At 42.6% G+C, this 21,678-nt stretch overlaps 1 protein-coding gene across 3 annotated transcripts in view; it reads right to left on the minus strand.

Annotated features, from left to right (window-relative positions):
- LOC141113182 (signal transducer and activator of transcription 5B) overlaps window positions 1-21,678 on the minus strand; it is a 579,035-nt gene that overhangs the window by 350,080 nt on the left and 207,277 nt on the right. The window contains exon 1 of one of the 3 annotated variants that reach the window (XM_073606119.1): window positions 3,821-3,841. The exons of the other annotated variants lie outside the window; for them this stretch is intronic. The gene's annotated coding sequence lies outside the window, so the exon portion shown is untranslated. Of the gene's footprint in view, window positions 1-3,820; window positions 3,842-21,678 lie in introns of those variants that run through there. 3 annotated transcript variants of the gene reach the window in all.

Raw genomic sequence — 21,678 nt, forward strand, 5'->3', positions numbered from 1 at the left:
TAGCAGACCTCTGATGCCATGCAGGTCTCCTCAACGCTGTCAGTGTATTGGGTAAGCTGATACTCCCTGACAGACTACCACAGAGCTCCACAGCTGAGATGTCGGGGCTTGTAGTTCATTCAGACACACAATGACAGGTAGTACGGGGAACTTCTCCCCGTACTGGTGCCACAACGGGGGGGGGGGGGGGGGTGTTGGGCAGAGGCTGCAGCACTGGGAACATGTTACACGTTACACCCTAAAATCATGTGGAACGTGTAACATGTTCCCATAGGTTAGCCTTTAAAATTCAGCAAGGTATGAGTCAGAGTTTCAGAATCTTATTATCGCTTTGAGTATAAAAAAAACTAAAAAAATAAAGACTTTCTGCTGCATCTAATTAAAGTGGTTGTACACCCTGTACAACCACTTTTACCTACTGGTAAGCCTATATTAAGGCTTACCTGTAGGTGCTTGAAATCCCCTAAACCTCTACAGTTTAGGAGATATATACTAAAAAACCAAGCGCCAATGACTACAGCACATGCGCCAACGTCGTCGGCGCACGCGCCCTTTAGAAAGGGCACAGCGTGCCGTTTCCAACAGGGGTCATGCCATGACTGCCGACTCCGTGGGAGTGACATCACGCGACTCCGGCCAGTCACTGAGTTGGAGTTCGCGGCCCCGGAAGAAAGAGGGGTGAAGACGGACGCTCCCCGCTCGTGGGGACAACAGAGACATTGCGGGTTTCAGTTTCAGGTAAGTGACACATAATGGGCTACTATGCCATGCATTGTAGCCCATTATGCTTTACCTTTGCAGGGAAATAAAGAGGAAGTAAAACCCACCAGAGTTTACTTCCTCTTTAATGAAATAACCAGAATTTTCCCAGCTAATAACTGTGTGATCTGGGCTGCCTTGGCGTTTGGTCATAAAAGGTAGCCCAGAAACAGTGTGGGTAGGAAAGCTGTATTTAGGTTATTAAACTCTTGCCTCATAATACAGTATCTCACAAAAGTGAGTACACCCCTCACGTTTGTAAATATTTTATTATATCTTTTCATGTAACAACACTGAAGAAATGACACTTTGCTACAATGTAAAGTAGTGAGTGTACAGCTTGTATAACAGTGTAAAATTGCTGTCCCTTCAAAATACACAGCCATTAATGTCTAAACACTGGCAACAAAAGTGAGTGCACCCCTAAGTGAAAATGTCCAAATTTGGCCAATTACTGTAGCCATTTTCCCTCCCCGGTGTCATGTGACTCTCGCTCTCTCATACTGGTCACTGGAAGTTCAACATGGCACCTCATGGCAAAGAACTCTGAGGATCTGAAAAAAAAAAATGTTGCTTTACATAAAGATGGCCTAGGATATAAGAAGATTGCCAAGACCCTGAAACTGAGCTGCAGCATGGTAGCCAAGACTATACAGTGGACTATACAGGAAAGGTTCCACTCAGAGCAGGCCTTGCCATTGTCGACCAAAGAAGTTGGGTGCACGTGCTCAGCATCATATCCAGAGGTTGTCTTTGGGAAAGAGACATATATGAGTGCTGCCAGCATTGCTGCAGAGGTTGAAGGGGTGGGGGGTCAGCCTGTCAGTGCTCAGACCGTACGCACTGCATCAAATCGGTCTGCATGGCTGTCATCCCAGAAGGAAGCCTCTTCTTAAGATGATGCACAAGAAAGCCTGCAAACAGTTTGCTGAAGACAAGCAGACTAAGGACATGGATTACTGGAACCACGACCGGTGGTCTGATGAGACCAAGATAAACGTATTTTGTTCAGATGGTTTCAAGCATGTGTGGCGGCAACCAGGTGAGGAGTAAAAAAAAGTGTGTCTTACCTACAGTCAAGCATGGTGGTGGGAGTGTCATGGTCTGGGGCTGCATGAGTGCTACCGGCACTGGGGAGCTACAATTCATTGGGGGGACCATGAATGCCAACATGTACTGTGACATACTGAAGCATGGCATGATCACCTCCCTTCGGAGATTGGGCCCCTGTGGGGCATCCTCAAACGGAAGGTGGAGGAGCGCAAGGTCTCTAGGGTGTAGATTTGGATCTTGTCAAGTTAAATAAACCCATGTGTATGAGTTATAATCATATACGAGTATGTGCGGTTCTCAGCTAGAGCTTTTAGCTTTTTGAATATGTGCACTTTATGCCAATTTGCAGCTTCCTTTAATGGCAGGCTGAAGTCAAAAGGTTCAGATAAATCAGATTTCAGTCATCCTCATCACACTACATCAATTTGCTGAGGTCAGTACGGCCTAGGAACAGTGTGTACCCAAGACATAATTACTGCAAACAAAATATGGACGTTGCCAGCATAAAGTGGTGACAATAACAAGAAAAAGACAATTAAATGGAACATCATTTCAGATCCTATGCAGTTACAAATACTCTCACGCAACCCAGTATCTTCAGTTTGTTAGCAGTCTCAATTTTAAAAGGTGGCATTACAGGAAACTGTGTATAAGGCCTCATGCACACTGGGTATTTACTGTTTACAGATGCTGTTTTTGGCTTCAGGCAGTTTTTTCTGCAGCCAGTAAACTCCCCAGCATGTTATCCTATGTGTCCATGCACACATACAGTACCTTGAAAAAGTATTCACACCCCTTGAAATTTTCCACACCTTGTCATGTTACAACCAAAAACGTAAATGTATTTTATTGGGATTTTATGTGGTAGACCAACACAAAGTGGCACATAATTGTGAAGTGGAAATAAAAGGATAAATGATTTTCAATTTTTTTTTTTTACAAATAAATATCTGAAAAGTGTGGTGTGTATTTTTATTCAGCCCCTTTATTATGATACCCCTAATTAAAATCTAGGGGAACCAATTGCCTTCAGAAATCTCAAATTAGTAAACAGTCCACCTGTGTGTAATTTAATCTCAGTATAAATACAGCTGTTCTGTGAAGCCCTCAGGTTTGTTAGAGAACCTTACTGAACAAACAGCATCATGAAGGCCAAGGAACACACCAGACAGGTCAGGGATAAAGTTGTAGAAAGGTTTAAAGAAGGGTTGGGTTATAAAAAAACATCCCAAGCTTTGAACATCTCATGGAGCACTGTTCAATCCATCATCATCTGAAAATGGAAAGAGTATGGCACAACTGAAAACCTACCAAGACATGGCAGTCCACCTAAACTGACAGGCTGGGCAAGGGGAACATTAATCAGAGAAGCAGCCAAGAGGACCATGATAACTCTGGAGGAGCTGCAGAGATCGGCAGCTCAGGTGGGAGAATCTGTCCACAGGACAACTATTAGTTGTGCACTCCACAATTCTGGCCTTTATGGATGAGTGTCAAGAAGAAAGCCATTGTTGAAAGAAAGCCATAAGAAGTCCCATTTGCAGTTTGCGAAAAGCCATGTGGGGGACACAGCAAACGTGGAAGAACGTGCTCTAGTCAGATGAGACCAAAATGTAACTTTTTGGCCTAAAAGCAAAACGCTATGTGTGGCGGAAATCTAACACTGCACATCACCCTGAACACAGCATCCCCAACGTGAAACATGGTGGTGTCAGAATCATGTTGTGGGGATGCTTTTCCTCAGCAGGGAAAGGGAAGCTGGTCAGAGTTGATGGGAATATGGATGGAGCCAAATACAGGGCAATCTTAGAAGAAAACCTGTTGGAGTCTGCAAAAGACTTGAGACTCACCTTCCAGCAGGACAACAACCCTAAACATACAGCCAGAGCTATAATGGAATGGTTTAGATCAAAGCATAGTCAAGTGTTAGAATAGCACAGTCAAACTCCAGACTTAAATCCAATTGAAAATCTGTGGCAAGACTTGAAAAATTGCAAGTTAGACTTACCGGTAACTTGTTTTCCAATAGGCTTTCAGGACAGCACCCGAGAGATCATGGCTCCTCCTCCCACAGGAAACACCTCAATTAAGTCTTTAATTGGAGTCCTCCACGTTGCCTCGTCAGTTGTTTGTAAAGAACTCCAGCCCCAGCTGCAACACATAAGCGACAGTTATATCATAGTATTACAGCATCAGCATAAAAAAAGGGCGTGTTACTGTTGTCCTGAAAGCCTATTGGAAAACAAGTTATTGGTAAGTCTAACTTGCAATTTTCCAAAACGTCTTTTAGGACAGCACCCGAGAGGATAATCAAGACTTACTCCATTTAGAGTGGGACAACAGCCTGTAAGACTTTTCTTCCAAAAGCCTGGTCCCCAGCCGTCATGAGGTCTAACCTATAATGACGGGCAAAGGTTGTCAGACTTGTCCAAGTAGCTGCCTTACAGATTTGTTCGGGGGTGGCACCAGCTTTTTCTGCCCAACTCACCGCCGAAGCTCTTGTAGAATGAGCCCGGACGTTCCCCGGACTCTCTTGACCTGTAAGGGAATAGGCTTCTGAGATAGCCATTCTCAACCATCTGGCAATGGTTCCTCTAGAAGCTTGTCTTCCTTTTTTATTACCGGAAAATAAAACAAATAGAGCATCTGAACATCTAAAGTCTTTAGTGCTTTCCAAGTAACTCAAGACTGCTCTTTTAACATCCAGGGTATGGAATTCTTCTTCCTTCTTACCCGATGGGTTAGAACAAAAGGTAGGAAGTATTATCTCCTGAGTTCGATTCCGGACCGAAGCAACCTTCGGCAAAAAATTAGGATCCGTCTTCAGAACAATTCGGTCTGAAAAAATGGAAAAGAAAGGCTCCCTGATTGATAAGGCTTGCAGCTCACTGACTCTTCGAGCTGTTGTAAACGCCACTAAAAAAACTGTTTTCAAACTAACTAATTTCAGGGAGGCTAAATTAATGGGTTCAAAAGGTTCCTTGGTCAGGGCCTGAAGAACAACCGATAAGTCCCATGCTGGACAGCTTTTGATCACCACTGGTCTAGACCGGGTGAGAGCTTTGAAGAATCTAATTACTAAGGGTTCTGCGCAGCAACTTGAACTTTGAGGGTGCTGACCGCTAGGCCCTTGTCCGCTCATTCTTGCAGGAACTCAAGAACAGAAGAAGTTTGTTTTGGTGATCTGTCAGATGCTGTGCACCAGGAGTTGAAGACTTTCCAAACTTTGGAATATATTGTTCTTGTAACCTTCTTTCTACTGGATAGGAGGGTAGCCACCAATCTATCCGAGAAACCTTTTCTCTTCAAGAGCTGTTCCTTAGTAGCCAGGCCGTGAGTTTTAGTTTTTCTACTTCCTGGTGAAGCAGAGGACCTTGTAACAGAAGGTCTTTCCTTAACGGAAGGTGCCAGAACAGTTTTAGTTGCATCTGAAGAAGGGATGAAAACCAAGGCCTTTTGGGCCAGAAGGGAGTGATGAGGATCACTGTTGTCTCCTCCTTCCTGATTTTTACTATGACCCGAGGGATAAGCTGAAACGGGGGGAATGCGTAACAGAGGTGAAATTTCCAATTGTGCGCCAGAGCATCCACTCCCAGTGATGCCTCGTTCCTGTTCAGGGAGAAGAAACGAGATACTTGCGAGTTTTCCTGGGTCGCAAAGAGATCCACTCTTGGGCGCCCCCATTTCTGCACTATCAAATGGAAGGCTTCTGGATTCAATTGCCACTCCGCTTCTAATACCTGGTTCCTGCTTAGGAAGTCTGCTACTCTGTTTAGGGTCCCTTTTAAATGGACCGCGGATAAGGATAGAGTATGGAGCTCTGCCCAACTTAGAATGCCTTTTGCTAGGATTTGCAGAACTTTGCTTCTGGTTCCCCCCTGTCTGTTTATGTAGGCCACCGCCGTGGCGTTGTCTGACAGGAATTGAGTATGCTGTCCCTGGACTTCTTTCGCAAAGGTCAGCAAGGCTATCGCTATAGCTTTTAGTTCCCTCCAATTGGAGGACCTCAGTGCATCTTTTGTGGCCCACGAGCCCTGGGCCCACCGACCGTTCATATGAGCCCCCCAACCCCAGGAACTGGCATCGGTTGTCAACCTCACCTGGGTTGGGAAGGACCATAACAGACCCTCTGAATATCTTGTCTGGTTCTTCCACCACCAAAGACTCCTTTTCACTGAAGTAGGGATCTTCACTAGTGAATCTAGTGAATCCTGCTGGTGATTCCAGGTTTTTAACAGGAAACTTTGCAGAGGTCTGAAATGGAGCTTTGCCCACTGGACGGCCGGTATGGAAGAGGTCAGGGTTCCCAATGCTGACATGACCTTCCTGATGGACAGAAATTGATTGGACTGTAGCAGTGACACCACTTGTACCAATTTTTCCTGTTTTTCCTCTGGAAGAAAGATTTTTTGTTCCAAAGAGTTGATACGGAAACCCAGGAATAACACTTCCTGTGAGGGAATCAGATTTGATTTTTGAAGGTTTAAAATCCACCCTATGGATTCTAGGTGAACACGGGTTCTGAGCAAGTTTTCTTGAAGACCTTCTCTGGTCTGAGCAAAAAACAGCAGGTCGTCCAGATAAGGAATAACTGAGATACCTTCTAGAAGCAGAGGCGCCAGTGCTTCGGCCATTATTTTTGTGAACCTTGGGGATGATGACAGACCAAACGGGAGTGCTCTGAATTGCAGATGTACCACCTTCTTCCCTTCTTTCAGTGCTAACCTCAGATATTTCTGCAACCTGGCGGCAACAGGAATGTGGAGGTAGGCATCTTGTAAATCTATTGATGCCATGTAGCACCCTTGATACAGGAGGTTTCTTACTGAAAATATGGAATCCATCCGAAACCTTCTGTACTCTACTGATTTGTTCAGCATTTTGAGATTCAGGATAAGACGGAACTTTCCTGAAGATTTCTGAACGAGAAAAACATGTGAGTAGAACCCCTGGAATAACTCCCCTGCCGGGACCGGAACAATGACTTTCTGAGTTTTCAGTTCCTGAATTAGGGACTTTATGGCGAAAGCCTTGACTGCATCCCTTGGGACGTTTGTCACCAAGAATCTTTTTGCAGGTTCTTCTGTGAATTCTATCACATACCCCTGGGTACCCCTAGCATATTTACAATGAACTGATTTGAAGAAATGGCTCTCCACTGAGGAAGAAACTCCTGGAGTCTTCCCCCGACCTTAAGGGAGTCATTGTGGTTTTCCGGAGGTCGCAGGAGGATTGAAGAGCACTCCACCCCTACCTTTGGGCTTCTGAGAAGACCATGACTTCTTGCCCTGCGTTTTTCCTTCCTGCTGACCTTTTTGGGGCCGAAAAAAACGCTTACGGGTTTACTGCCGTACAGTCAAGAATGGACTCTAGCTCCGAACCGAATAGCAGATCACCTGCAAAAGGAATACCACACAGTCGATTTTAGATGCAGCATCCCCTGGCCACGTCTTCAGCCATAAGGCCCTTGTGGCAGAATTAGTTAAAGCTGCTGACCTCGCTGACATGCGGATAGATTCCGCAGACGCATCCGCAATATATGATATTGCTGCAGACAGGGTTGAAAAGGAGTCTAGAATCTCATGTTTTGAGGAATCTGCTGTGACATGGGCCTTCAACTGGTTAACCTAGTGATCTAAGTTCCTTGCAACACAGGTTGTTGCCATCGCCGGTTTCAGATTGTTCATCACTGATTGCCAAGTTCTTTTAAGAAGCAGGTCCATTCTTTTATCCATGGGCTCCTTCAGAGTGCCCATGTCCTCAAAGGCAAGGTCCGTAGACTTAGAGACCTGAGAAAAGGCAGAGTCCAATTTTGGAACCTTGTAGCATATAGAATCTGGATTTTCCTCAAATGAAAATCTCTTCTTGTGAGCCCGGGAAAAGAAAGGCTTTTTCTCAGGTTCCAGCCACTCTTTTTTAATCATATCAGTGATAACCGAATGGACTGGAAAAGAACGGCCTTTTGAATCTCCTAAACCAGCACACATGCGGTCATGCAGGGAGAGTTCCTTGGTGAGTAACCCCCCCCACAGGAGAAAACGGCCAGGGTAATAGAGGACACAGTCCCTTACCTTAGCCTTGCTGGCGCCTTGGCTCGCCCCCTTATCCGCTGCATCGCTATCCATAGCTGTCTGCAGGCGAGTGGTGAAACGAACGGTTCCAGATTCGAAAACGCCGCTGCGCTGACCTGGAACCGGAAATAAGGCACCAGGTGACCCTGCCCTCTCCCTCTGCGCTTTGCGTTCGGAAATGACGCGCGCGCCGACCCGGAAGTGCTGCCTCCTCCCATTACAGGACGTGGCTGAGGCGCTCCTCTGCCACCAGAAACATGGCGGCCGCCAACGTTCGTTCCTCCAATGCAGCCAGCAGGGAACGGAGGACGGCCGCCTGTCTGGCCAAAAATTGGGAGCAGCACCCCCAGACGTACAGGCTATCCCCGAGCACGGAAGAGGGAGAGGGAGCCCACAGGACCATCCATCTGGGAGGCAAGTGGGAGGCTCACTCTCCTAGCCAAAAAAAAACCTAACAGGTGAGAACACAAAAAACTGACGAGGCAACGTGGAGGACTCCAATTAAAGACTTAATTGATGAGGTGTTTCCTGTGGGAGGAGAAGCCATGATCTCTCGGGTGCTGTCCTGAAAGACGTTTTGGAAATTGCTGTTCACAGACGCTCTCCATCCAATCTGACAGAGCTTGAGCCATTTTGCAAAGAAAAATGGGCAAACATTTCACTCTTTAGATATGCAAAGCTGGTAGAAACATCCCAAAAAGACTTGCAGCTGTAATTGCAGTGAAAGGTGGTTCTACAAAGTATTGACTCAGGGGGACAGAATACAAATGCACGCTGCGCTTTTCAGATATTTATTTGTAAAACATTTTGTAAACCATTTATCATTTTCCTTCCACTTCACAATTATGTGCCACTTTGTATTGGTCTATCACACAAAATCCTCATAAAGTAAATTTACGTTTTTGGTTGTAACATGACAAAATGTGGAAAATGTGAAAGGGGTATGAATACTTTTTCAAGGCACTGTAGGCTTTTATCAGCGTTTTTTGGCAAGGGCGTTTTCTAACTGGAAAAAACCCAGAACTAGTGGGTTTTAAGGAGTTTTAAAAGAGCAGCTGTAGAAACGCTCTAAGGCCTCTTGCACACTGCAGCTTGAAAAAGCTCAGTACAGCTTTTTTTTTTACTGAGCTAAAATACATTAATTGTAACGTGCCTATGCACACAGGCACATAAACAAGAGCCGTGCATTCTTCAGAGAAAGAAAAAAAAATGTAAAAAGCCTTTTTGGTCAGTAATTTACGGCTCATGCACGCAAATACGCGCAATTGAGTCCATTTACATATCGTGGAGAACAAAAACGCAAGATTAAGTTTTGGCATGTGTGCACAAATTTTGCGTAAAAATTATGCGAACGCATATGCGCGAAAATACATACAAAAAACGGCTGAAAAAAGTAAATGTTGAAACAGGAGTATCGTGTGCAAGAGTCCTAACCCTGATAAAAGCTTAAAAATGCTAAAAAAATGTGGCTATTCTGCGTTAATCAGCATTTTTGAGCCATAAGCTTTTGTGGGAGTATAGTTTTGCTAAAAAAATGCTACTGAAAAAATGCTGCAAAACGAATTCTACAGCTTTTTACAGAGAACGCTACAGGCATTTTTATAACGTCCAATGTGCATGAGGCCTTAAAAACAACACATTTGCTAAAAGGTTAGTGCATACATTTTATTCCACAAAATTTAAAACAAAGGAGCAAAGAAAATGGTCATTTCGGCATATGCTAAAGTTTGGCCACCTTTTACTTGTCCAGTTTTAAAAATTAAAGTGGTTGTTAACCTACTAAGTAAACTTTACACCATCCTCTCTGTTTATTAAAGTAATTTGCTCCTGTGTTTGTGCCTTTAAAAAAAAAATGCAGCTATGTACCTGTTTTCAGAGCTCTCTCCTCTCGACGTGACAGCTCCAGCGGGTGGGGCTGTCAGTCAGGAGGGGAGAAGGAGAGAGGTGGTGGGTCATGTGAGCGCCAATCGGCGCTCTGAAAACAAGTGTATAGCTGCATTTTTTTAAAGGCACAGACACAGGAGCAGATTACATTAATAAACAGAGAGGATGGTGTAAAAATGAAACAGTAATTTCAGCAGCAGGAGGGGAGGGGGCGGGCACACACAACTGACAGCCAGGGAAGGGAAGGGGACAGGACGGAGGAGAGCACAGAGGAGAGCACGGATGATGGAGGCACCTAAACTGACCACATTGTTAGGGCTCAGCAGCCATGATATACTGTGGTCAGTTTACAGGGGGGAGGGCAGAACCAGGCAGGATCAGACAGATATTTCAGGTGATAGAGAGGGCCAAAATGACACAGCATAAGCATTGTGCTGTATAACATGCTTTAAAGGAACAGGATCTTTTTTTTTAGGTTAACAAACACTTTAAATATCTATTAAGGGTTGTTGACAACTAAAGAACTTACATTTTTGATACTACAAAACTGAGTTGTTACTCAACAACTATAGGCTCATCTATGCAAATGAGTGAGGATCTAAAAATGAAGTTAATTGCTGCTTTGAAAGCAGGGTAAGCCTATAAAAAAAAAGATTGCAAAAGGCTTCTAGCACTCCTTAGTCATCAAAAATGGCAGTTAAAGATGAACTGCAGACAAACAGTTAAATACACAGATTACATGAATATACCAAAGCAGTTTAAAGATGTATATTTGTGTCAACTGAGTTCTAAAATGTACTTAGCTCTGCTACACAACACAGTAGGCCGGATTTAATTCTGTTACGGTGAAGTAACACTTAGGCTTAATGTACATGGGATGTTTTTACAACCTCTCCTGAACGATTTAACTTGACAGATAGTTTTTGGTGTCATAATTAATCACTATAGTGGATACTTATTGAAAGTTTATGTCGATCATTTTTTTCTTTGTTATTTTTTGGTATAATTTGTGATTGCACACTCATTTGTGTATATATATTGTTTGAATTAGTATTTACATTCCCAAGTAGCAGCACTCACACATTTACACATAATATATTTTTGGGTATGCACAGAATTAAATTTATATAGGTCTTTTCACTTGCTAGTCTCTCTGTAACGCTGTTCTCTCCCCCTATCACCATGTACATACACTGCATTTAAAAAGAACACTTCATGATGTATTGATGGAATACATCAATTTGCCTTTTTTACCTCAAATTCAGCTATAGGTCCCAGTTTACACTTTGTGTATCTGGAATTGCAGGCAGAATTGTGCGTTTCTGGACGTGATTTCATTTTGCACTAATATTGCAGCAAAATGCACAACGTGCATTTTGGTGCTATTATTTCCTAACGGCACCCCAAATGCAGCTAGTAGACTCCGCGTTCCCGCTACATGAAGTGTGATTGCGGCCTAGGGGGAACTCTGGAAAGCAAGGCAAGATATGAAAGACCAAGAAAATTTCCTAGAAAAGGGTTTCTATGCTGGCCACAAAGGCAAACCCACCACAAGACTACAAAAGGACCTGTAGGAAGGTTTGGCTGGCTCTTGGATTGCATAAACATAATCATAACACAACATCAACATCTGAGGTTTGTAAAACCACTTGTAGACAAGTAGATCCCCAAATGCTACTCTGTCTTCATTAATGCATCATGGAGTGTACTTTTAAATTAAAGTGCTGTGTACCGAGGAAACAGAAATCAAACTATTTGGCCACAATCACCAAAGGCATGTTTGGAGAGAAAGAAAAAAAATACACTAAGCCTCTTGTTAAATTTGGGGTGAACCCATTATGATTTGGGGGATGTATGGCAGCCAGTGGAAACATGTACATGAGAAGATTGATACCACTAAATATCAGCCGATTCTGGATGCCAATGTGTAACAGTAAGCCACAACACTAAGCTGAAAACAGGATGGCTTCAACAAGACACTGATCCTAAGCCCATTAAGCCGCCATTCACACTAGCACAACTCAAGTCAAACAATTTACAGTGCAACTTTGATGCGACTTTACACTCTCTGAATCAAAGTAGTGCAGGCACCTTTTCAAAGTCACTGATATTAAAAAAAAAAAATGTGTTGCAACTTGTCATGTGACTTTGGACATCAAGTCACACAAGTGATGGAGCTTTAAAGCCACCATGAGCCAAAAAAACAAGCTGAAGATTCTGGAATTGCCATCACAGTCCAAACCTAAAGTGATTGTGCCATGAGCGATGTATGAGGGCTGCTATTGCAGGCTTCCTTCTGAAAATGCTAGATGCCTAGCTGTGTCCGACTTCAGTATGTTTCAGTTACATTCCAGGGAAAAGAAAGAAAAAAAAGATCAAAATTCAAAACCATTTAAATTTCATTGTGGCCTGCAACAGGTTACCAAATCACTTACGTGGCTTGCACTCTTCAAAAGGTTGCACGCTCCTGAATTAAACATTTATGATACTCCTTAAAGTGGAGCTCCAACCAAAAGGGGCAGCTCCACTTGTTTGCACCCTCCCTCCACTGCCACATTTAGCACAATTTTGCATATCCAAAGACAAATCATAAATTATTTTCCATAAATCCAAATGTAACCATTTATTATATTGCAGAGTACCAATTCTTAGATGTGATGGCTGTATTGGTTTCCTTTTTTAGGCTTTCTTTCTTCTATTTTCATCTGGTGGTCCAGCCAGCAAGTCTGTTGCTTTTCACAAGCTCAAGCTCTCAAGCAGAACGTATAAATTTACATGGATGAGGAAAAACCACTCAACAGTGGCAGGGGTGATTAAAACAATCAGATTTTATTTATTCATATAAAGCCTTTATCCTAAAAAGCTGATTACCGGCTCTGTTTACGTCACATGATCAGCTGTCATTGGCTGACAGCTGATTACATGGTAAGGGGTCGGGATCGACCCCTTACTCCGATCTGTGATCAGCCGAGTCTCATAAAAAAAAAAAAAAAAAAAAAAGGTTAGAAGCCCTTGTCCTAATCAACATGGGGACACGGTGCTTTGCCAGGTACTCCACCCTCAGCACCCCCCGTTGAGGGCATGTGGCCTAATGCCATTTATTGATTTTTGGAGCGAGATTCCCACTCCCCTTTCAAAATCCATATTTGACCCTCAGGGTCTGTTATGGATTTGGGGGGGGGGGTTTGTATGTATATATATTTTTTTTTTCTTATAGTGTTTACTGGTGGCTCTTTTGTTTACATTCTACGGAGTCTCCAGGAGGGTAGGAGTTTTCTCAGCTAAGCAGTTTCCTATCTGTATTCCTAGGCCTAGGGTGGATGGATTCCAGGAAGTAAATGCTACACGAATCATCTTCCCTTACTCAAGATGGCCACAGATAGAAGTGCTAGGGGGTGCTTTTCAAAGTGATATCTCAGCAAAATAAAGCATGGACACATGGAGGGATGGGTGAATTTGACTGAATACGGCTTGAGTTGATTGTTGCTGTATTTGCACTTGTGATAGAAACAATAGAGTACCGTTTCTCTTTTTTTGTTTTTTTTCATTTCCTCAGAAATTTAGTGTTTTTTTTTTTTTTTTTTTTTTAAACATTCTGCTAAAACTTTTTTGAATCAGTATTGCTTGAACCTTGATGAAGGAGACAGACCCCAAAAGCTTGTTCTGAAAAGTTGTATGTCTCTGAATACTGAAAATTAATTAAATAGTGTTTTTGGTTTGTGGCGTTTAGATACAGTGTAGTTCCACTGAGCTAAACCGTCACATTTAGCAGTAGTAGGAATACCTCTGCTAAATGTTTGACTTATAATGAACAAAAGAAAAAGCACACCAAGTTCAGAAATATGAAGCTATAAAGAGAAATAAGTCCTGGTATGATAAACGCACTGCAGCAGAACTTTTATCATACCATGAATTATTTCTCTTTATAACAACATATTCCTGAACTTGGTGTGCTTTTCCTTTGTTCGTTATACTTTCTCTAATTACAGACATTTGTAATCTTTAAGCCATGGTTTACATTGCAGCGATTTAGTATGCGATTTGTCATGTCAAACCGGCGGCAATTGCACTGTCTGAATTGGTGCAACACCACATTTGCGGCGCTGAACCCCAAAAGTAGTTTCTGTACTACTTTTGGTGACTTGGGGTGCGATTTAAATAGACATCTATGCAGAAACCCGCACAGACGTCTCTGAAATGGCCCCTGAAGTTGGGACCGACATGCAGGAGTAAAACTATTTCATTCCCACTGTCAGTGTGAACCTGGGCTAAGTCTGAGTTTGTTGGTGCCTAGATACTGGTATTGTTGCTAAAAGTTTCACTTCACACTGTATTTAAAATAAGAGTTGTGTTAGCAGCACAGTGGACTACAAAGGTGGTAGGGAGGAGAGTGAAACAAGAGGTGTGTGTCAGACGAGTTGAGGACAATGGACGTTGAAATGAGGAAACCAAAGTATAAAAAGGTTATTAGAAGGGCCTGTATCCGGGAGTCCAGGGTCAGTGGAAGTAGTGCTGGGAATGTGGAAGATGGAGCAGGGCTTTGTTGTTAAAGTAAGGAATTGGGTAGTGGAGCAGAGATTACCACTAGTGGATAGGAGACTGATTGAGAATGCTGTGATAGACTCAATAAATGTGAGGACAAAGCCCACATACACTAGAGAAAGAGCACAGATCTAAATGCACATGTGCTGTGTATTGGAAGAATGGGACTATAATTCGCATAAGGAGAGATGAATGTGCTTATGTGCTGGGAGGTTTAAGCATACACACTGCGTACTGAGGGGTTAAAGGGTAACTACACCTTTCTTATGTCACACCCATTTGCACAAAGAAATGGGTTGTAAGGGGGTTAAAGTTGAAGTTTAGGTATGAATATTATTAGATAGTTACACTGGTGCAGCGTGGACCAATGTAAGCATTCATACCTCATACCTGACTGATGCCTGTTTGAGCTACAAATAACTGCAGAGGTCGCCACTACTACAGTGATAGCAGCAGTCTTCCAGGTTTGCAAACCCTTTATCATTTTGCTTCCACATCACAATTAAGTGCCACTTTGTGTTGGTCTATCATATAAAATCCCAATAAAATACATTTACGTTTTTGGTTGTAACATGACAAAATGTGGAACATTTAAAAGGCACTGTAAGTTGTACCTGTTTATCTGCAGTCATCTTTTCTTTACGTCAGTTCAAAGTTCAGGATTTATACAGATTGTCTGAGATTTACAAAAGCAGTGGGCAGGAATCTGTTACACTGTGCAAAGCTCAGTGAGGAGAGCTCTGGGAGCTTAATGGAGGGAAGTGTATGTCTCGCTGGGGAAATTCACTCTCTCAATTTGTCCTGGTGATTGTCACTAGAAAGTGACAGGAAATCCAAAATATTACAGGTTTTCCCTGAACAGGGGGTGAAAACAAATCTTCCATGGAGATATCTGCATAAAGGAGTTGTAAAGTCTTGTGGTTTTTCAGTGAAAAACCTTCTGTGGTGCAGCTTCCCCCCAGAGCCCCCCTTTTATTTACCTGAACCCGATCTTTCCAGCGATGAGAATGAGCTCAGCAGCTCCAGCCGCTGTCTCAGGTCCTCATTGGATAGATTGATAGCAGCAGACGGGCCACCCGGCCAAACTGAGCGATCGAGGGAGAAGGGCCATAGTCAGGGAGGTAACCAAGAATCCGATGGGCACTCTGACAGAGCGCCAGTGTTTCTCTGTGGAGAGAGGAGAACCTTCCACAAGAACAACCATCTCTGCAGCACTCCACCAATCAAGCCTGTATGGTAGAGTGGTCAAATTGAAGCCACTCCTCAGTAAAAGGCAGATGACAGCCCGCCTGGAGTTTGCCAAAAGGCACCTGAAGGACTCTCAGACCACAAGAAACAAAACTCTCTGGTCTGATGAAACAAAGATTAAACGCCTGAATGGCAAGCATCATGTTTTGAGGAAACCAGGCACCACCCATCACCTGGCCAATACCATCCCTACAGTAAAGCATGGTGGTGGCAGCATCATGCTATGGGGATGTTTTTCAGTGGCAGGAACTGGAAGACAGTCAAGATAGAGGGAAAGATGAATGCCTTAATGTACAGAGACATCTTTGAGGAAAACCTGCTCCAGAGCACTCTGGACCTCAGACTGGGGCTAAGGTTCATCTTCCAACAGGAAAATGACCCTAAGCACACAGCCTAGGTAACAGGAGTGGTTATGGAACAACTCTGTGAATATTCTTGAGTGGCCCAGCCAGAGCTCAGGCTTGAACCTGATTGAACATCTCTGGAGAGATCTGAAAATGGCTGTGCACTGACCCTCCCCATCCAACCTAATGGAGCTTGAGAGATCCTGCAAAGAAGAATCAGAGAAACTGCCCAAAAATAGGTGTGCCAAACTTGTAGCATCATGCTCAAAAGGCTGTAATCAGTGCCAAAGGTGCTTCAACAAAGTATTGAGCAAAGGCCATGAATACTTATGTACATGGGATTTTTTTGTTTACAGAAAATATTTTTCGCTAAAAATACATTAATTATTAGTGGACAAACACACAAAAAAATAAATAAATAAAAAACATACAAAATTCCTGCTAAATCCCTACCAAGTATAAAACTTAAAACTGTATTGCGTTAATAAATAATTCTAGATTATGCCTTATTGCAAAATCGTGAAAATCAAAGTTACACAAAACTGTAAATAAGCAACTTACTCTCAAAATCTGGAGGTTATCATTTTCCCTTACAGCTTTCTGAGTTTTTAAAAGACCCCAAAACCATACATTTTCTGAAATCATAGGACCAGTAGGATAAAAAGCATCTATGATTTTTTATATCTTCTATAATTTCTACTGAAATTCAAGTGTGGCCTTGTTTACATGGGGTGTACTAAAGTGTACATCCAAGGAGGACTGTTTTCACCCAAACAGGGATGCTATGGTGTTCCAAACATTCTTGTGCAGGCAGTCTCTGCTCTCTGACTTCCGTGAGGGTGCGCGGCTCCAAGCGCAGTCAGTATGAGTTTGGGGATATGAATTCGCACCCACACATTTATTAAATTGGGAGCAGAAGCTGCATCAATGAACGGCACTATAAGTGTCACTGGGTATAGCGCTGTATCCCAATTGCCATCAATAGGACTGCTTGCATGGGGATGCATCACGGCCTCACATGGGCATTCGCTCAAGTATACCCTGTGTGAATGAGGCCTTACTATTTTTTTTTCACAATTGCATTTATATTTGTTACAATTATATGTATATTACACACACACTATATTGTAAAAAGTATTAGGAAGCCTGTTTTTACACGTGTATACATATATTATATATTATATATACACACACACACACACACACACACACATTTTTAACAGACATGAAAAATAAATTTGCACTGCCGCAATAGATGTGAAACAGGCATCAAGGCTGTTGGGAGGCTTTCGTGAGACATCGGGATTCTTAACTGACCCCCGATATCTCTTTTTGAGACAGAGAAAGGGACTGAGGACTCTGTCTCTATGTCCTCAGTCCCTTTCTCTCTCTGCAGCCTCAGCTGCACTGCAGATGAATGACCAGTGAGATGCTCTGTACAGAGGCTCCCTATTCATTTACAAACTGAAGCATATATTGGTTGAACTGGATGGAGGTGTGTCTTTTTTCAACCATATGAACACAGGATAGGTAGGTACCACTGAGTTCATTGATGAAAGAAAGGGGTTGGTAAACATGACATGTTTACCAGCCCTTCCTCCCCTCTGCTCTCCATCAATAAACCCCCGCAGTGTTCCTCAGCAGCATCTGACAGCTGGTGGGAGAAAGGAGGGAAAAAAAAACAGCCAGTAGCACTGTGAGAAAGGGGAGCTGGGGGATCAGTGCTGCAGGTGGAAAGGGAGGTTTCCAAGATAGGGGCAGGGGAATCTGCTCCCAATTTTTGTATCCCCCTGAGGCTCCAATACAGTAGCTGAAGCTAACAGCACTGTGTGTGTGTGTGTGTGTGTGTGTGTGTGTGTGTGTGTGTGTCTTTAGTTATACTTTACAATATTTGCATGTGTAAGTATTCTCATACTAATGCAGTATATCATAGGAAAATTTGCCAAAGTTGCTTAGACCAGTGGTTCTTAACCTCGGTCCTCAAGTACCCCCAACAGGCCAGGCCATGTTTGCAGGTTTTCCTTTATCTTGCACAGGTGGTTTAAATCAGTCAATAGCTTGGTATTTTGGACAGCTATTTTATCTAAGAGAAATTCCCAAAACATGGCCTGTTGGGGGTACTTGAGGTTGAGAACCACTGGCTTAGACTACACAGGCGATTTTAAGTGGCAAAGTTCTACCCCCTGTACAGATGTGGACCCTATTCTACTGCCCAGACCACCCATTATTATATACTAAGAACATATCCCTCTTTTATAACCACACTGTACAACTATTTAGGCCTCATGTACACTGCTGCTGCTGCTAAACGGATGTTTAGGGGCAGTTGGGCATTTTTTTCAACTGCTTCTGAACTCTCCTCTATGTTATCTTATCAGTACATGTACACAGGGTCTTTTATAGGCGTTTCTAGGCAGTTGAGTTTAGGGACTTTTTTTGGAACGCAAAAAAAATGGGTTCCGAAGCTGAGTTTAGAGGCATTTCAAGCGCCAAACGCTTATAAACATGGCTAAACACAGTAACTCGCTTTCATTTACAGGCGTTTTTCATTTTTGGCTATTTTGAAAATGTAAAAAAAAAAAAATATTTTTTTTTTTAAACGCTTGTAAACGGAAACCTGTCAAAAACGCCGCTAAATGTGGTATGTAAACGTGGCAAAACGGACGTTTTAAATGTGGGTTACTATCTGTCAAGTTAAATCATTCAAGAGAGGTTGTAAAAACGTCCCGTGTACATGAAGTCTTTCACTATCTTCATCTGATTAAATACCACCTACTATTACATTTATGAAAAGGCGCTCAAACTACAACCAATGTAACTTGGCTTAAACGAGTTAAATAAACTGTGATAAAGACCAAAATGCAGAGTACAAAGGATGACAATGCTTGCTACATGAGGACATGTTTGGCAATCCCAGATCGACTAATCCTTCTTAACTCCAGGGATTTGCTTGGTGAAGTGAAACAATTGTTTCCAAGGCTAAACTCCAGATCTTTTGTTTGGGTTGCTGTTTTTGGATATCAATGCAAGTGATCCAGATTGTTTTTCATTTGAATCCAGCAGGAGGATCAAGCATGGATGATGGGAAAACTACTAAAGCTGTATATACTTATTTGATGACAATTAAAATGACTGATTCAAATGTGTACGTAATTGTGTACGTAATCTAAAAATTATTATCTGCCTGAAGAAAAGATCCGAGATCCAACTTCTTTCTTTTTTTAGCGTCTGAAAACTGCCTCTCAAGCCACTCCACTGTGAAAGCCCGAGTGCTTTCACACTGGGGTGGTGCGCTTGCAGGACGGGAAAAAAAAAAAAAAGTACTGCAAACAGCATCTTTGGGGCAGTGTGGGAGCGGTGTATACACCACTCCACCGCCGCAACCCATTGGAATGAATGGGCAGCACTTCGGAAGCGCCGCATCACATGCGCTTTTAACCACTTCTTGGGGATTAAAAGCTCCCCGCTACTGCCTAAAACGAGTGGTGCTTTACCGTTAATGCCGGCAGTGTGAAAGTAGCCCTAAGCAGTATACAAAAATTGTGTTTTCCTTTAATATATGAGTACTTAGGCACGTCAATATTGGAGTTTAACCAGTCCCTGCACGGCCTATAGTCAAATGACGGCTGGGCAAGACCTTTGTTCCAGGTGGACATTATATGACATCCTCCCCGAATGCAGCAGCGCACTTGGTCACCGGCTGTGTCCACCAGACACAGCTGATGACTGTTAAGTGTACCTGCCCACTGCCAGTACCATGTGATTGCTGTGACGAATCACAGCAGATCACATGACAATTGTAAACAATGGGTGGCTTCCTTTCATGCCATTTGTGTAAAAGTTTGTTGCTAGCTGTGATTGGTCAAAGTGATAACATGGTACACACAGGGCCAATCACAGCCCATCTGTACCTTGTGATTACCTGTGGCCAATCACAGATAATCACAGCAATATACACTGAATGTATCAATTTCACTCAGTAAAAATGGTCGCTTGTTAGTTGTTACAGAGAAATTCACTGGTATAAGCAATCAAAATGTGGTTAAAAAAAAAAAGATCACTTTTTCAGAGTAGTACAATGTTACTATGGTAACACTGTATTGTTCTGAAAACGTTGTGGTAAAAAAAAGTATATATAATTTATTTTTCACATACTTTCAGCAGTTAGTGTCTCTGATCACCGTTACACCAGTTATATGATGACACTGTACTGCACTGGGGACAGAATGTAAAAAAAAAAAAAAAAAAATAATGCCCCTTAGTAAATACCTTGCACCATCTACTTTCCAAAAAGAGGTCATTTGGGGGGGTATTTTGGTACATCAGGATTGATAGATTTCCATAATATAAATATAAAAATATAAATATAAAAAATATATATATATATATATATATATATATATATATATATATATATATACACACACACGCACCATAGTTTGTGGACTCTATAACTTTCCTAAAGACTAAATAAAATACACTGATTTGGGTTATTTCCACCAAAAAAATGTAGCAGTATACAGCTTGGCCTTAATTTTTTGAAGAAAGATTATTTATTTCCAAAATTTTATAACAAAGAAAAACTTTTTTTTTTTTATCAAAATTTTTCTGTCTTTTTTTTGTTTATTTAGCAAAAAATAAAAAACCCAGAAAGCTCTTTTTGTGTGAAAAAATATTCAAATTTTAATATGGGTACAGTTTTGCATGACCATTCACAGAGCGTCAGCTCTGAAAGCTTAAAATTGGCCTGGGCAGGAAGGGGTGAAAGTGGTCAGTATTTAAAGTGATTGTAAAGTCTCTTTTTTTTTTTTGTTAAAAATGAACAACTTGTTATTACTCATCTGCTCTGTGCAGTGGTTTTGCAAAACAGCCCAGATCCTCTTCTCGGGTCCCTCTTCGGTGCTCCAGTCCCCTCCCCCCTCCTGTTGAGTGCCCCCGCAGCAAGCAGCTTGCTATGGGGGCACCCGAGCCAAGCCACAGCGCCATGTATCCATTCGGACACGGAGCCAGGGCATAGCCCCATACCCTTTCTCTCCTCATTGGCTGACTGACTTTGACTGACAGCACTGGGAGCCAATGGTGCTATGTTGCTGTCACTGCCAATGAGGAGGGGAGTCCCTGGCAGCTGAGACACTCCTGCAACATTGCTGAATCTAGAGCAGGGGTCTCAAACTGGCGCCCCCCCCCCCCCCAGCTGTTGCAAAACTACAAGTCCTATGAGCCATTGCAAGGCTGACATAGTTACATGCATGACTCCCACAGGCAGAGGCATGATGGGACTTGTAGTTTTGCAACAGCTGGAGGGCCGCCAGTTTGAGACCCCTGATCTAAAGGGACCTCAGGTAAGTATTAGGGGGGCTGCTGCACACAGAAGGCTTTTTATCTTCATGCATAGAATGCATGAAGATAAAGAAACCTTCTGCCTTTACAATATCTTTAATTAAACTATCTTTTATGCAAGGCTATGAGCAGTACAACTTGGTACACAAGTCACATGACTCCCATGCAATCGTGCCACCTTGTCAATAACATCAGAAAGTAAATAGTGTGGTATGAATGGCAGCTTGTCTCTGTTCCTAATATTTCACATTTTGCCTAGGGTTCTATAAATATCTGTAAACAAGGATTACTCAGACTTGTTACCCAGTTTAGGACAGCAGTCAGAATAGGATTTATTATATGAGCACACGAGCCATCTTTCCATCAGCTTTGGAATTTAATTACAATCACAGCCATGAGGTACAAAATGCTACATCATTGCTAAGTGTTCATCATGG

This window comes from Aquarana catesbeiana, linkage group LG12, assembly GCF_042186555.1.
Source record: "Aquarana catesbeiana isolate 2022-GZ linkage group LG12, ASM4218655v1, whole genome shotgun sequence".
NCBI classification, from domain to species: Eukaryota; Metazoa; Chordata; class Amphibia; order Anura; family Ranidae; genus Aquarana; species Aquarana catesbeiana.